Raw genomic sequence first — 14,598 nt, forward strand, 5'->3', positions numbered from 1 at the left:
CTGAAAAATTACTGCACACCACAGTCTACTCACTTTCCATTTTACTATGTACTATTTTCATAGAGATCAGGTTGCACAAAAGTGATCCATGCCTACTTTCCTTTCATTAAGTGCAAATGGAGAGAACTCTGTTTGTCTGTTTATATAATGTTCCTTAATGATATTCCACATTAATGCACTTCATGCATAAATAATGGACTTTATCTTTACAATATATTGACAAACTTTTACAAGATCATTGCTATATGACAACACTGTGGTAGGCACTTTTAGTGCATCTTTGGCTCTGATACAGGGGCACAATTGCTAGCTGATATATGTGGACACTTTGGGAGTCACTTTTATGGGATGCTGTGGTTTCAATGTTATTTAGAAGGCATAGGGTTGTCTTACATCTTCCATTCTTCATAATACATGAAGTGCTGGGGTCCTGGATTCAAATCCAACCAAGGACAACATCTGCAAGGAGTTTGTATGTTCTCCCTGTGTTTGTGTGGGTTTCCTCCCACGCTCCAAAGACATACTGATAGGGGACAGTGATGATAATGTTGGTAAAGTGCTGCGGAATAAGTGAGTAAAATAAATAAATGAAATATACTTAGTAAACTTAGTAATGCCCTTTTGAATTACTAAAATGGAAAACGGCATTTCCATTAACAGGTGATGGACCTGAGTGAGGTGTTGTTTTTTTGTTGTTTGAGTTGAATGCTTTTCTTGGGAACACTTTCCATAACATTTTGGATAACATTTATCCTGTGCTCTAGGCTGAGCACTTACATCAGGGTTTCCATCTAAATTTCCAAATGATGTGATTCAGATGAAACCCTGGGAGATCAATTCATTATAATGAAGCAGCAGAGTTAGGCCGGCTTCACACGTCAGTGGCTCCGGTACGTGAGGTGACAGTTTCTTCACGTACCGGAGACACTGACACACGTAGACCCATAAAAATCAATGCATCTGTGCAGATGTCATGGATTTTTTGCGGACCGTGTCTCCGTGTGCCAAACACGGAGACATGTCAGTGTTCGTGGGAGCGCACGTATTACACGGACCCATTAAAGTCAATGGGTCCGTGTAAAACACGGACCACACACGGACCTTCTCCGTTTGCAGTCCGTGTGGCGTGCAGGAGACAGCGCTACATTAAGTGTTGTCCCCCCCACATAGTGCTGAAGCCGCCATTCATATCTTCTCTGCAGCAGCGTTTGCTGCAGAGAAAATATGAATAATAGTGTTTAAAATAAAGATCTATGTGTCCGCCGCCCTCCCACCCCCTGTGCGCCCCCCCCGCTGTTCTAAAAATACTCACCCGCCTCCCTCGCAGTGTTCTGTGCTGGCCGCCCCTTCTACTGTATGCGGTCACGTGGGGCCGACGATTAGAGTCATGAATATGTGGCTCCACCTCCCATAGGGGTGGAGCCGCCTTTTCATGACTGTAAATGAGCGGCCCCACGTGACCGCATACAGGAGAAGATGGGGCCAGACCAGGAAGCAGCGACAGCCAAAGAGGGAGCGGGTGAGTATTTTCAGAACAGCGGGGAGGGGCGCACAGGGGTGGGAGGGCGGCGGACACATAGATCTTTATTTTAAACACTATTATTCATATTTTCTCTGCAGCAAACGCTGCTGCAGGGAACATATGAATTGCGGATTCTGCACCAGATGCTGGTAGTATGTGTGGTACCCAGCACGGTGCGTGTGGTACCCAGTGGGCACACGGGTGGCACACGTGTGCCACACTGATGTTCACCAGAAACGCAGGGGCACACGGACACGGATAATTCCGGTACCGATTGTTTCCGGTACTGGAATTATCTGGACGTGTGGGACAGCCCTTACTCTGGACTCTGTCTGCCCTCTGCTCAGCAGTGTCCTTCTTTTCAGAGGCACACATAACTGTGGCCAACCACACTTTTATGCAACACTTAAAAAGACAGGCAATTCTGGATCATATTGTGAAGTATAGCGTGGCACTACCGTGAGGTGCTCAAGTAGGTTACTGTTGTGAACTCTATTTTTGGGCTCCCTCTAGTGGTCACAAGCGGTACTGTGTAGTGTTGTCTTTATGCAGGTTGCAGCTTCATCTGGTTCGTTATCCTTGGTTGGTTTCCTATTTAGCCCACCTGGATACTGAGTTCCTTGCCTGCTATCAATGTATTCAGTGCTCTTCAGATTCCTTGTGTCTACCTTGCTCCCAGTCTCTCCAAGACAAGCTAAGTTTTTGTTTGATCATTTTTTGATTATCAGTGTTCATTATGTTTTTAGTCCAGCTCGCTAAAATGTGATTTCCTCGCTTGCTGGTTGCTCTAGGGGACTGAGTTTCTCCCCCCACACCGTTAGTTGGTGTGGGGGTTCTTGAAATCTCAGAGTGGATATTTTGTAAGGGTTTTTTACTGACCGCATAGATTCCCTTTTCTATTTTCTGCTATCTAGTATTAGTGGGCCTCATTTGCTGAATCTGCTTTCACCCCTGTGTATGTGCCTTCCTCTTACCTCACCGTTATTATTTGTTGGGGGCTTCTATATCTTTGAGGATTATTTCTCTGGAGGCAAGAGAGGTCTTTCTTTCTCTCTAGGGGTAGTTAGTTCCTCAGGCTGGCTCGAGACATCTAGGATTTTTAGGCACGTTCACCGGCTACTTCTAGTGTGTTTGGATAGGTTCAGATTTGCGGTCAGTCCAGTTTGCCACCTCCCTAGAGCTTGTCCTATGTTTGTTACTTAGCTGGAGTAATTTGTGATCCTCAACCACTAAGGATCATAACAGTATAGCAGGCCTAAAAGTGTTTAATGCATCGCAGAAGTGGGATAAAAAGAAGACCTGAGTACATTTTTTTTTTCCTCCCGCTTTTCCTTTGCTGCAGTCTGTTTAGCTTCTTTCATCCCCTTGAACTCTGGGTGGTTTTGAGCTCAGCTGCAGACATGAATGTTCAGACTCTGACTTCTAGTGTGGATCATCTTACTGCACGGGTGCAAAGTATTCAGGATTTTGTTATTCATAGCCCTATGTCAGAACCAAAGATACCCATTCCTGAGTTGTTTTCTGGAGATAGATCTAGGTTTCTAAATTTTAAGAATAATTGTAAGTTATTTCTATCTCTGAGACCACGTTCCTCTGGTGATTCTGCTCAGCAAGTTAAAATTGTTATCTCCTTGTTGCGTGGCGACCCTCAAGATTGGGCTTTCTCTCTGGCGCCAGGAGATCCTGCATTGCTTAAAGTAGATGCATTTTTTCTGGCTCTTGGACTGCTTTATGAGGAGCCTAATCTTGAGAATCAGGCAGAAAAAGCGTTGCTGGCTATCTCTCAAGGTCAGGATGAAGCAGAGGTGTATTGTCAAAAATTTCGGAAATGGTCGGTGCTTACTCAATGGAATGAGTGTGCCCTGGCTGCAAATTTCAGAGAAGGTCTTTCTGAGGCCGTTAAGAATGTTTTGGGGGGGTTTCCCACCCCTGCAAGTCTGAGTGATTCTATGGCTTTAGCCATTCAGGTTGATCGGCGTTTGCGGGAGCGCAAATCTGCTCATCCTTTGGCGGTATTTTCTGAACAGAGACCTGAGTCTATGCAATGTGACCGAACTCTGACCAGAATTGAGCGACAAAGTCATAGACGTCAAAATGGGTTGTGCTTTTACTGTGGTGATTCTACTCATGTTATCTCAGCATGCTCTAAATGCTTAAAAATGATCGCTAAACCTGTCACCATTGGTACTATACGGCCTAAATTTATTTTGTCTGTTACTTTGATTTGTTCTTTGTCGTCCTACCCAGTTATGGCTTTTGTGGATTCGGGTCCTGCCCTTAATCTGATGGATTTGTCGTTTGCCAGGTGCTGTGGTTTTGTCCTGGAGCCTTTGGAATTTCCTATTCCTCTGAGGGGAATTGATGCTACACCATTGGCTGAGAATAAGCCTCAGTATTGGACGCAAATGAACATGTGCATGACTCCCGTACATCAGGAGGTGATTCGCTTTCTTGTTCTGCATAATTTGCATGATGTTGTCGTTTTGGGTCTGCCATGGCTGCAAGCTCATAATCCAGTTTTAGATTGGAAAGCTATGTCTGTGTCAAGTTGGGGTTGTCAGGGAATTCATGGCGATACTCCATTGGTGTCTATTGCTTCTTCCACTCCTTCTGAGGTCCCTGAGTTTTTGTCTGACTACCAGGATGTATTTGATGAGCCCAGGTCCTGTGCCCTGCCTCCTCATAGGGATTGTGACTGTGCTATAAATTTAATTCCTGGTAGTAAATTCCCTAAGGGACGACTTTTTAATTTGTTTATACCAGAGCATGCTGCGATGCGGAGTTATATAAAGGAGTCTTTGGAGAAGGGACATATTCGCCCATCCTCTTCCCCTCTTGGTACAGGATTTTTTTTTGTGGCCAAGAAGGACGGTTCTTTGAGACCTTGTATAGATTATCGTCTTCTGAATAAAATCACAGTCAAATTTCAGTATCCTTTGCCACTATTGTCTGATTTGTTTGCTCGGATTAAGGGTGCCAGTTGGTTCACCAAGATAGATCTCCGTGGTGCGTATAACCTTGTGCGCATTTAGCAGGGAGATGAATGGAAAACAGCATTTAATACGCCCGAAGGCCATTTTGAGTACTTAGTGATGCCTTTTGGACTCTTTAATGCTCCTTCTGTGTTTCAGTCCTTCATTCATGACATCTTCCGAGAATATCTGGATAAATTTATGATTGTTTATCTGGATGACATTTTGGTCTTTTCTGATGATTGGGAGTCCCATGTGAAGCAGGTCAGGATGGTGTTTCAGGTCCTGCGTGCTAATGCTTTATTTGTGAAGGGCTCAAAATGCCTCTTCGGAGTACAGAAGGTCTCCTTTTTGGGTTTTATTTTTTCTCCTTCTACTGTGGAGATGTACCCAGTCAAGGTCCAGGCTATTCATGACTGGACTCAGCCCACGTCTGTTAAGAGTCTTCAGAAGTTCTTGGGTTTTGCTAATTTTTACTGTCGTTTCATCGCTAATTTTTCTAGCGTGGTTAAACCTTTGACGGATTTGACCAAGAAGGGTTCTGATGTGACTAATTGGTCTCCTGCGGCCGTGGAGGCCTTTCGGGAGCTGAAGCACCGGTTTTCTTCAGCTCCAGTCTTATGTCAGCCAGATGTCTCTCTCCCCTTCCAGGTCGAGGTTGATGCTTCTGAGATTGGAGCAGGGGCTGTTTTGTCGCAGAGAAGCTCTGATGGCTCTGTGATGAAGCCATTTGCTTTCTTTTCAAGAAAGTTTTCGCCTGCCGAGCGGAGTTATGATGTTGGTAATCGGGAGTTGTTGGCTATGAAGTGGGCATTTGAGGAGTGGCGACATTGGCTCGAAGGAGCTAAACATCGTGTGGTGGTCTTGACTGATCACAAAAATCTGATTTACCTTGAATCTGCCAAGCGCCTGTATCCTAGACAGGCTCGTTGGTCATTGTTTTTCTCCCGTTTCAACTTCATGGTCTCATACCTGCCTGGTTCGAAGAACGTGAAAGCTGATGCACTTTCTAGGAGTTTTGTGCCTGACTCTCCGGGAGTTTCTGAGCCGGCTGGTATTCTCAGAGAGGGAGTGATTTTGTCTGCCATTTCCCCAGATTTGCGACGAGTGCTGCAGAAATTTCAGGCGGATAGACCTGACCGTTGTCCACCAGAGAGACTGTTTGTCCCGGATAGATGGACCAGCAGAGTTATTTCCGAGGTTCATTCTTCGGTGTTGGCGGGTCATCCTGGGATTTTTGGTACCAGAGATTTGGTGGCTAGGTCCTTCTGGTGGCCTTCCTTGTCGCGGGATGTGCGTTCCTTTGTGCAGTCTTGTGGGATTTGTGCTCGGGCTAAGCCTTGCTTTTCTCGTGCCAGCAGTTTGCTTTTGCCTTTGCCTGTTCCGAAAAGGCCTTGGACGCACATTTCCATGGATTTTATTTCGGATCTTCCAGTATCTCAGAAAATGTCTGTCATCTGGGTGGTGTGTGATCATTTTTCCAAGATGGTCCATTTGGTGCCCTTGCCTAAGTTGCCTTCTTCCTCCGATTTGGTTCCTCTATTTTTTCAGAATGTGGTTCACTTGCACGGCATTCCTGAAAATATTGTGTCTGATAGAGGATCCCAGTTTGTGTCCAGGTTTTGGCGGACTTTTTGTGCTAAGATGGGCATTGATTTGTCTTTTTTGTCGGCCTTCCATCCTCAGACTAATGGCCAAACCGAGCGAACTAATCAGACGTTGGAAACTTATTTGTTTCTGCTGATCAGGATGATTGGGTGACTTTTTTGCCATTGGCCGAGTTTGCCCTTAATAATCGGGCTAGTTCTGCTACTTTGGTTTCGCCTTTTTTCTGCAATTCTGGTTTCCATCCTCATTTTTCCTCGGGTCAGGTTGAGCCTTCTGACTGTCCTGGGGTGGATTCTGTGGTGGATAGGTTGCAGCAGATTTGGAACCATGTGGTGGACAATTTGAGGTTGTCACAGGAAAGGCTCAGCGCTTTGCCAACCGCCGCCGCGGTGTGGGTCCCCGACTTCATGTTGGGGATTTGGTGTGGCTGTCTTCTCGGTATGTTCCTATGAAGGTCTCCTCTCCTAAATTCAAGCCTCGCTTCATCGGTCCTTATAAGATCTTGGAAATCCTTAACCCAGTGTCTTTTTGTTTGGATCTCCCAGCATCGTTTGCCATTCATAATGTGTTCCATAGATCTTTGTTGCGGAGGTATGTGGTACCTGTGGTTCCTTCTGTTGAGCCTCCTGCTCCGGTGCTGGTCGAGGGCGAATTGGAGTATGTGGTGGAGAAGATTTTAGATTCTCGTATCTCTAGACGGAGGCTTCAGTATTTGGTTAAGTGGAAGGGCTATGGTCAGGAGGATAATTCCTGGGTTGTCGCCTCTGATGTTCATGCGGCCGATTTGGTTCGTGCCTTCCACGCGGCTCATCCTGATCGCCCTGGGGGTCTTGATGAGGGTTCGGTGACCCCTCCTCAAGGGGGGGGGGGTACTGTTGTGAACTCTATTTTTGGGCTCCCTCTAGTGGTCACAAGCGGTACTGTGTAGTGTTGTCTTTCTGCAGGTTGCAGCTTCAGCTGGTTTGTTATCCTTGGTTGGTTTCCTATTTAGCCCACTTGGATACTCAGTTCCTTGCCTGCTATCAATGTATTCAGTGCTCTTCAGATTCCTTGTGTCTACCTTGCTCCCAGTCTCTCCAAGACAAGCTAAGTTTTTGTTTGATCATTTTTTGATTATCAGTGTTCATTATGTTTTTAGTCCAGCTCGCTAAAATGTGATTTCCTCGCTTGCTGGTTGCTCTAGGGGACTGAGTTTCTCCCCCCACACCGTTAGTTGGTGTGGGGGTTCTTGAAATCTCAGAGTGGATATTTTGTAAGGGTTTTTTACTGACCGCATAGATTCCCTTTTCTATTTTCTGCTATCTAGTATTAGTGGGCCTCATTTGCTGAATCTGCTTTCACCCCTGTGTATGTGCCTTCCTCTTACCTCACCGTTATTATTTGTTGGGGGCTTCTACATCTTTGGGGATTATTTCGCTGGAGGCAAGAGAGGTCTTTCTTTCTCTCTAGGGGTAGTTAGTTCCTCAGGCTGGCTCGAGACGTCTAGGATTTTTAGGCATGTTCACCGGCTACTTCTAGTGTGTTTGGATAGGTTCAGATTTGCGGTCAGTCTAGTTTGCCACCTCCCTAGAGCTTGTCCTATGTTTGTTACTTAGCTGGAGTAATTTGTGATCCTCAACCACTAAGGATCATAACAGGTTACCAAAACCAATGTGCAGTAAAATAAAGAACTTGGCACTCAACTTAGTAGGATTTTTTTTTTTTGCAGTCTGTAAACGTTTCGGTCTTATCTAGACCTTCATCAGTCCTACTGTTTGTCACAGAAAGATTATGTTGTGATACCGCTTCTTTGGCACACATTAACCCCTGACCACCAATGCAGCCCCTGGAGGACAGACATATATTTATATGTCAACTGTGCCCTCACATTATTTCCATAGTAGGGACCCTTTATACGGAGCACATTAAGCCCCTGTGGCACCACGACTGTGATCCTATTATAGGCACATTCTATGCCAGTACTAATACTGCAACCCAATAAGGTCTACCATATGCTATCTTGCTACAGTTATACCTATTCTCTGCACGTGAATTCTGATACGAGTAACTCCTTTACCGAACTTCATAAACATTTTGAGGAGCTCATTACTCCAATCCTGTGCATGCAATTTTACACCATAATCTTTCTGTGACAAGCATGATGAAGGTCTAGATAAGACCAAAACGTTTACAGTCTGCAAAATAATTTAAAAAATCCTTTTGCAATGACAAACTCTGGATTATTGGCCAGACGGCCTTCAACATGTCTCCATATGCCTCATTATAGAGAGTCTTCCTCCGGGGGTTCCATCTCAATCACGTATTTCAGAGATTTACAGAGAAATCCCGGTGTAATGCTCAGCATAGAGTGCAGGATAAATGTGAACCGAGCCTAAAGGTACCTTCACACTGAACAACTTAACAACGATAACGATAGCGATCCATGACGTTGCAGCATCCTGGATAGCGATATCGTTGTGTTTGACACACAGCAGCGATCAGGATCCTGCTGTGATATCTATGACCAATATAAATATCCTCATATGATAGAAAGATCCCTCCATCAATACATAATGGGCACCAAAAGAGAAGTATGAAGAGACTGGATTAATTTAAAACAATTATATTTATTATAAACAACATTAAAAAATACATAAAACACACAGTGTTACGGTGAGATATACAGTGGAGGTGCGCCCTGGCTGAGTGATCCCCCTCCTGTCTCCAGATTTTGACAATATGACCGCAGGTAAAAAATCAGCTTGACATACTATCACTGGTTATTATGTCCATGCCGGCCTTATGCTACATATTAGCTTGACTGCCTTGGGTACATGGCATGGTAGTTTTTCTACAAGGTATTTATATCACATTTTGTATGTAAGCTTTACCCTGTGGTATGGTCTATGGTAATATCAGGAGCTTGTAGCTACACATTTGTGGTCTACGCAGGAGTAACTAGTGGGGGGACTCTCTAGTTTTCAGCTCTACTTAGATCTCGTACTTGTACTATATCTCACCGTAACACTGTGTGTTTTATGTATTTTTTAATGTTGTTTATAATAAATATAATTGTTTTAAATTAATCCAGTCTCTTCATACTTCTCCTGCTGTGATATCGTTGGTTGGAGCTAGAAGGCCAGCACCTTATTTAGTCGCTGGATCACCCGCTGACATCGCTGGTTCGGTGTGTGTGACACCAATCCAGCGATGTCTTCACTGGTAACCAGGGTAAACATTGGGTTACTAAGCGCAGGACCGCGCTTAGTAACCCAATGTTTACCCTGGTTACCAGTGTAAATGTGAAAAAAACAAACACTACATACTCACCTTCTGATGTCTGTCGCGTCCCCCGGTGTCCGCTTCCCTGCACTGTGTCAGCGCCGGCCGGCCATAAAGCAGAGCACAGCGGTGACGTCACCGCTCTGCTTTAGGGCTGGCGCTTACACAGTGCAGGGAAGCGGACGCCGGGGGACGCGACAGACACCGGAATGTAAGTATGTAGTGTTTGTTTTTTTTACATTTACACTGGTAACCAGTGTAAACATCGGGTTACTAAGCGCGGCCCTGCGCTTAGTAACCCAATGTTTACCCTGGTTACCCGGGGACTTCTGCATAGTTGGTCACTGGAGAGCTGTCTGTGTGACAGCTCTCCAGTGACCACACAACGACGAAACAGCGACGCTGCAGCGATCGGCATCATTGTCTATATCGCTGCAGCATCGCTTAATGTGACGGTACCTTTACTGCGATCTTTTAGAGGCAGAATGAAAAAATCAACATCAGGTGAACAATTGGTTTTATTTTATTTTTTACACTCTTCCATGTACGTTATAAGTGAATAGACGACTTTATTCTTCAATTAGTTGTGATTACAGCGGTACATTTTTTTACAATGTAAAGTTTTTTCATTGCTTTTTTTTGAGAGCTGTTATTTTCCTATATTTCTGCATACAGAAGAAATGTGAGGGCTTTTTTTGCGTGACAAGTTGTTTTTATTGGTACATTTTTTAGCTCTTTCTAATCCGATTTTTGAGAGGCCGAATGAACAAAAACCAGCAATTCAGGAATTGCTTCTTGGTTTCTTATACTGTTCACCATATGGTAAAAATTATATTATTCTTCGGGTCAGTACGATTACAGCAATACCACATTTATCTAATCTTTTTTACGTTTTGCTGCATTAATACATTAAAACTATTTTTGAGAAAAAATAATAGTTTTTGCAACGCTTTATTCTAAGAGTTATAATATTTTTACTTCTTTGCTGACAAAGTTGTATGGTGGCTTGCTTTGCGGAATAAGATTACATTTTCTGCAGTGCAATTTTTATTTACATTCAACTTTTTGATCTTGTTTTAATCCACTTTTTTGGCAGTATGATGGAGAAGCTATTTTTTTTATGAAGTTCACTGAAGGGGTTAAACAGTCTGAAAACTTTATAGGTCGGGTTGTTCTAGATGCCTTGAGAAATGTGGTTTTGCTGTTTTTTTCACATAAGTATAACTTTTTATTGGTTTAATATTTTGTTCATTTTTTAAATCTATTTTATGCTTTTTTTTAAATATTTTTAACATTTTTTATTTTTGTTTACTTATTCCCTCGATGGGACTTTAACTTTCATTAGTCTGATCACTGGTATAATGCATTGCAATGCACTAGCACTCCTGGCAGTGACAGCTTAGGCTCAACTTTAACTTACTCCAAGCTCCTGGTAGCAATTGTGCGGGCATGATCGCCATGATGTAAACTGATGAAATGCCATTAAGGTTAAGGCCAGTCAAACACAGCTGCATACTCACACTCAGCTCAGTGTGATCTGGCTGTCTTGCTGAGCAGTAACATTACTGATTTAACCACTCAGTAATGCAACCAGATGTAGCAGAGTTGGGGATCATGGTGGGACATCAGAATTATGGATTGTTGGTGAACAGGTGAGGATTTTTTAGATTTTTTATTTTTATGCTAAATGCAAAAAAAGAGGGTAATTGTCAGAGGGTATTGTTTTGTTAAATTAAATTACTTTTATCTGTTTGTCTTTATTACTTTGTTGCTACTGGGTTAGAAACTGTGTTGGGGTGTCTGATAGACACCTTTCCATTACTAACCCCTGGACTTGATGTCTTCTGACATTACAAAGCTACTGTATCATCAACCCAAACATATTGCAATGCTTTCCAATTCACCAAGGTAAGCAGGAAGAGCCTGGAAAAGCACTAGAACTGGTGCATCTAATGGATGCACTATTTCTGGGGACGCTAACAGCTGCCATTTTTAGACTGGGGAGGGCCAATATCCATACATCTTTTCCAAGTGAAGAATACCAGCCCCCAGCTTTCTGGCTGTCTGCTTTAGCTTAGCTGGTTATCAAAAATGGGGGACCCCACGCCATTTTATTAAAATCATTTTAAAAATGGCATGGGGTCCACTCTATTTTTAATAACCATCAAACGCTATGCAGAGAGCTGCAGGATGCAGGCTGATATTAATAAGTTGAGAAGGGGCCATGGATATTGGCCCCCTCCCAGACTAATAACATCAGCTATCACCAACCGAGAAATGGCGCAGGCAGTTCACAGTGACATCACTGCCGGTCACATACAGCCACGTTCTCATGTTCAGCTCAGTGCCAACTGGTTGCCAGGCTAAGTGGTAGTATTAATAATGTCACCGCTCAGAAATGCAATGAGATGTATCAGAGTTTGGGATCATTATGGGACATCAACATTATGGATCATTGGAGGACAGGTGAGTTAAAATTTATTTTTTTCATTTTATATTTACGCTGATAAATGGGTAAAAACTTGGCTGGTTTAAATAATGGGGTGACTCCACACTACTTTTTAGCCCCTTAAGCCCCGAGGGTGGTTTGCACGTTAATGACCGGGCCAATTTTTACAATTCTGACCACTGTCCCTTTATGAGGTTATAACTCTGGAATGCTTCAACAGATCTTAGCGATTCTGACAATGTTTTCTCATGACATATTGTACTTCATGATAGTGGTAAAATTTTTTCGATATAACTTGCATTTATTTGTGAAAAAAACAGAAATTTGGCGACAATTTTGAAAATTTTGCAATTTTCCAACTTTGAATTTGTATGCCCTTAAATCACAGAGATATGTCACGCAAAATACTTAATAAGTAACATTTCCCACATGGCTACTTTACATCAGCACAATTTTGGAACCAACATTTTTTTTTTGTTAGGGAGTTATAAGGGTTAAAAGTTGACCAGAAATTTATCATTTTTACAAGACCATTTTTTTTAGGGACCACATCTCATTTGAAGTCATTTTGAGGGGTCTATGTGATAGAAAATACCCAAGTATGACACCATTCTAAAAACTTCACCCCTCAAGGTGCTCAAAACCACATTCAAGAAGTTTATTAACCCTTCAGGTGTTTCACAGGAATTTTTGGAAAGTTTAAATAAAAATGAACATTTAACTTTTTTTCGCACAAAATTTATTTCAGCTCCAATTTGTTTTATTTTACCAAGGGTAAAAGGAAAAAATTGACCCCAAAAATTGTTCTACAATTTGTCCTGAGTACGCTGAAGCCCCATTTGTGGGGGTAAACCACTGTTTGGATGCATGGCAGAGCTCGGAAGGAAAGGAGCGCCATTTTACTTTTCAATGCTAAATTGACTGGAATTGAGATGGGATGCCATGTTGCGTTTGGAGAGCCCCTGATGTGCCTAAACATTGAAACCCCTCACAAGTGACACCATTTTGGAAAGTAGACCCCCTAAGGAATTTATCTAGATGTGTGGTGAGTAGTGTTGAGCATTCCGATGCTGCAAGTATCGGGTATCGGCCGATACTTGCTGTATCGGAATTTCCGATACCGAGATCCGATATTTTTGTAATATCGGATATCGGTATCGAAACAACATTAATGTAAAAAGGTGTAAAAGAAAGAATTAAAATAAAAAAAATCGCTATACTCACCTGTCCGACGCAGCCGGGACCTCGGCGATTGTAAGCGGCAGCGTTGTTTCTTTAAAATTCGCGCTTTTACTTGCTTACGTGAATTCCCGGCTTCTGATTGGTCAGGGCGGCCATGTTGCCGGGACTCGGACCAATCACAGCAAGCCGTGACGAAATTACGTCACGGCTTGCTGTGATTGGTCCGCGTCCCAGGAACATGGCCGCCATTAACCAATCACAAGCCGTGACGTCACGGGAGGCTGGACACGCGCTTATTTTGAAAAGCGCGCGTGTCCAGCCTCCCGTGACGTCACGGCTTGTGATTGGTCACGGCGCCATATTGCCGGGACGCGGACCAATCACAGCAAGCCGTGACGTAATTTCGTCACGGCTTGCTGTGATTGGTCCGAGTCCCGGCAACATGGCCGCCCTGACCAATCAGAAGCCGGGAATTCACGTAAGCAAGTAAAAGCGCGAATTTTAAAGAAACAACGCTGCCGCTTACAATCGCCGAGGTCCCGGCTGCGTCGGACAGGTGAGTATAGCGATATTTTTTATTTTAATTCTTTATTTTACACATTTATATGGTTCCCAGGGCCTGAAGGAGAGTTTCCTCTCCTTCAGACCCTGGGAACCATCAGGAATACCGTCCGATACCTGAGTCCCATTGACTTGTATTGGTATCGGGTATCGGTATCGGATTGGATCCGATATTTTGCCGGTATCGGCCGATACTTTCCGATACCGATACTTTCAAGTATCGGACGGTATCGCTCAACACTAGTGGTGAGCACTTTGACCCACCAAGTGCTTCACAGAAATTTATAATGCAGAGCCGTAAAAGTAAAAAATCATATTTTTTCACAAAAATGATCTTTTCATCCCCAATTTTTTATTTTCCCAAGGGTAAAAGAAGAAATTGGACCCCAAAAGTTGTTGTGCAATTTGTCCTGAGTACGCAGATACCCCATATGTGGGTATAAACCACTGTTTGGGCGCATGGCAGAGCTCGGAAGGGAAGGAGCGCCATTTGATTTTTCAATGCAAAATTGACTGGAATTGAGATGGGACACCATGTCGCGTTTGGAGAGCCCCTGATGTGCGTAAACACTGAAACCCCCCACAAGTGACACCATTTTGGAAAGTAGACCCCTTAAGGAACTTATCTAGATGTGTGGTGAGCACTTTGACCCACCAAGTGCTTCACAGAAGTTTATAATGCAGAGCCGTAAAATAAAAATCATATTTTTTCACAAAAATGATCTTTTCACCCACAATTTTTTATTTTCCCAAGGGTAAGAGAAGAAATTGGACCCTAAAGGTTGTTGTGCAATTTGTCCTGAGTACGCCTATACCCCATATATAGGGGTAAACGACTGTTTCGGCACATGGCAGAGCTCGGAAGGGAAGGAGCGCCATTTGACTTGATCCTGATGTGCGTAAACATTAAAATCCCCCACAAGTGACACCATTTTGGAAAGTAGAACCCCAAAGGAACTTATCTAGATGTGTTTTGAGAGCTTTGAACCCCCAAGTGTTTCACTACAGTTTATAACGCAGAGCCGTGAAAATAAAAATTATTA

This window comes from Ranitomeya variabilis, chromosome 6 (genome assembly GCF_051348905.1).
Source record: "Ranitomeya variabilis isolate aRanVar5 chromosome 6, aRanVar5.hap1, whole genome shotgun sequence".
Lineage (NCBI taxonomy): Eukaryota > Metazoa > Chordata > Amphibia > Anura > Dendrobatidae > Ranitomeya > Ranitomeya variabilis.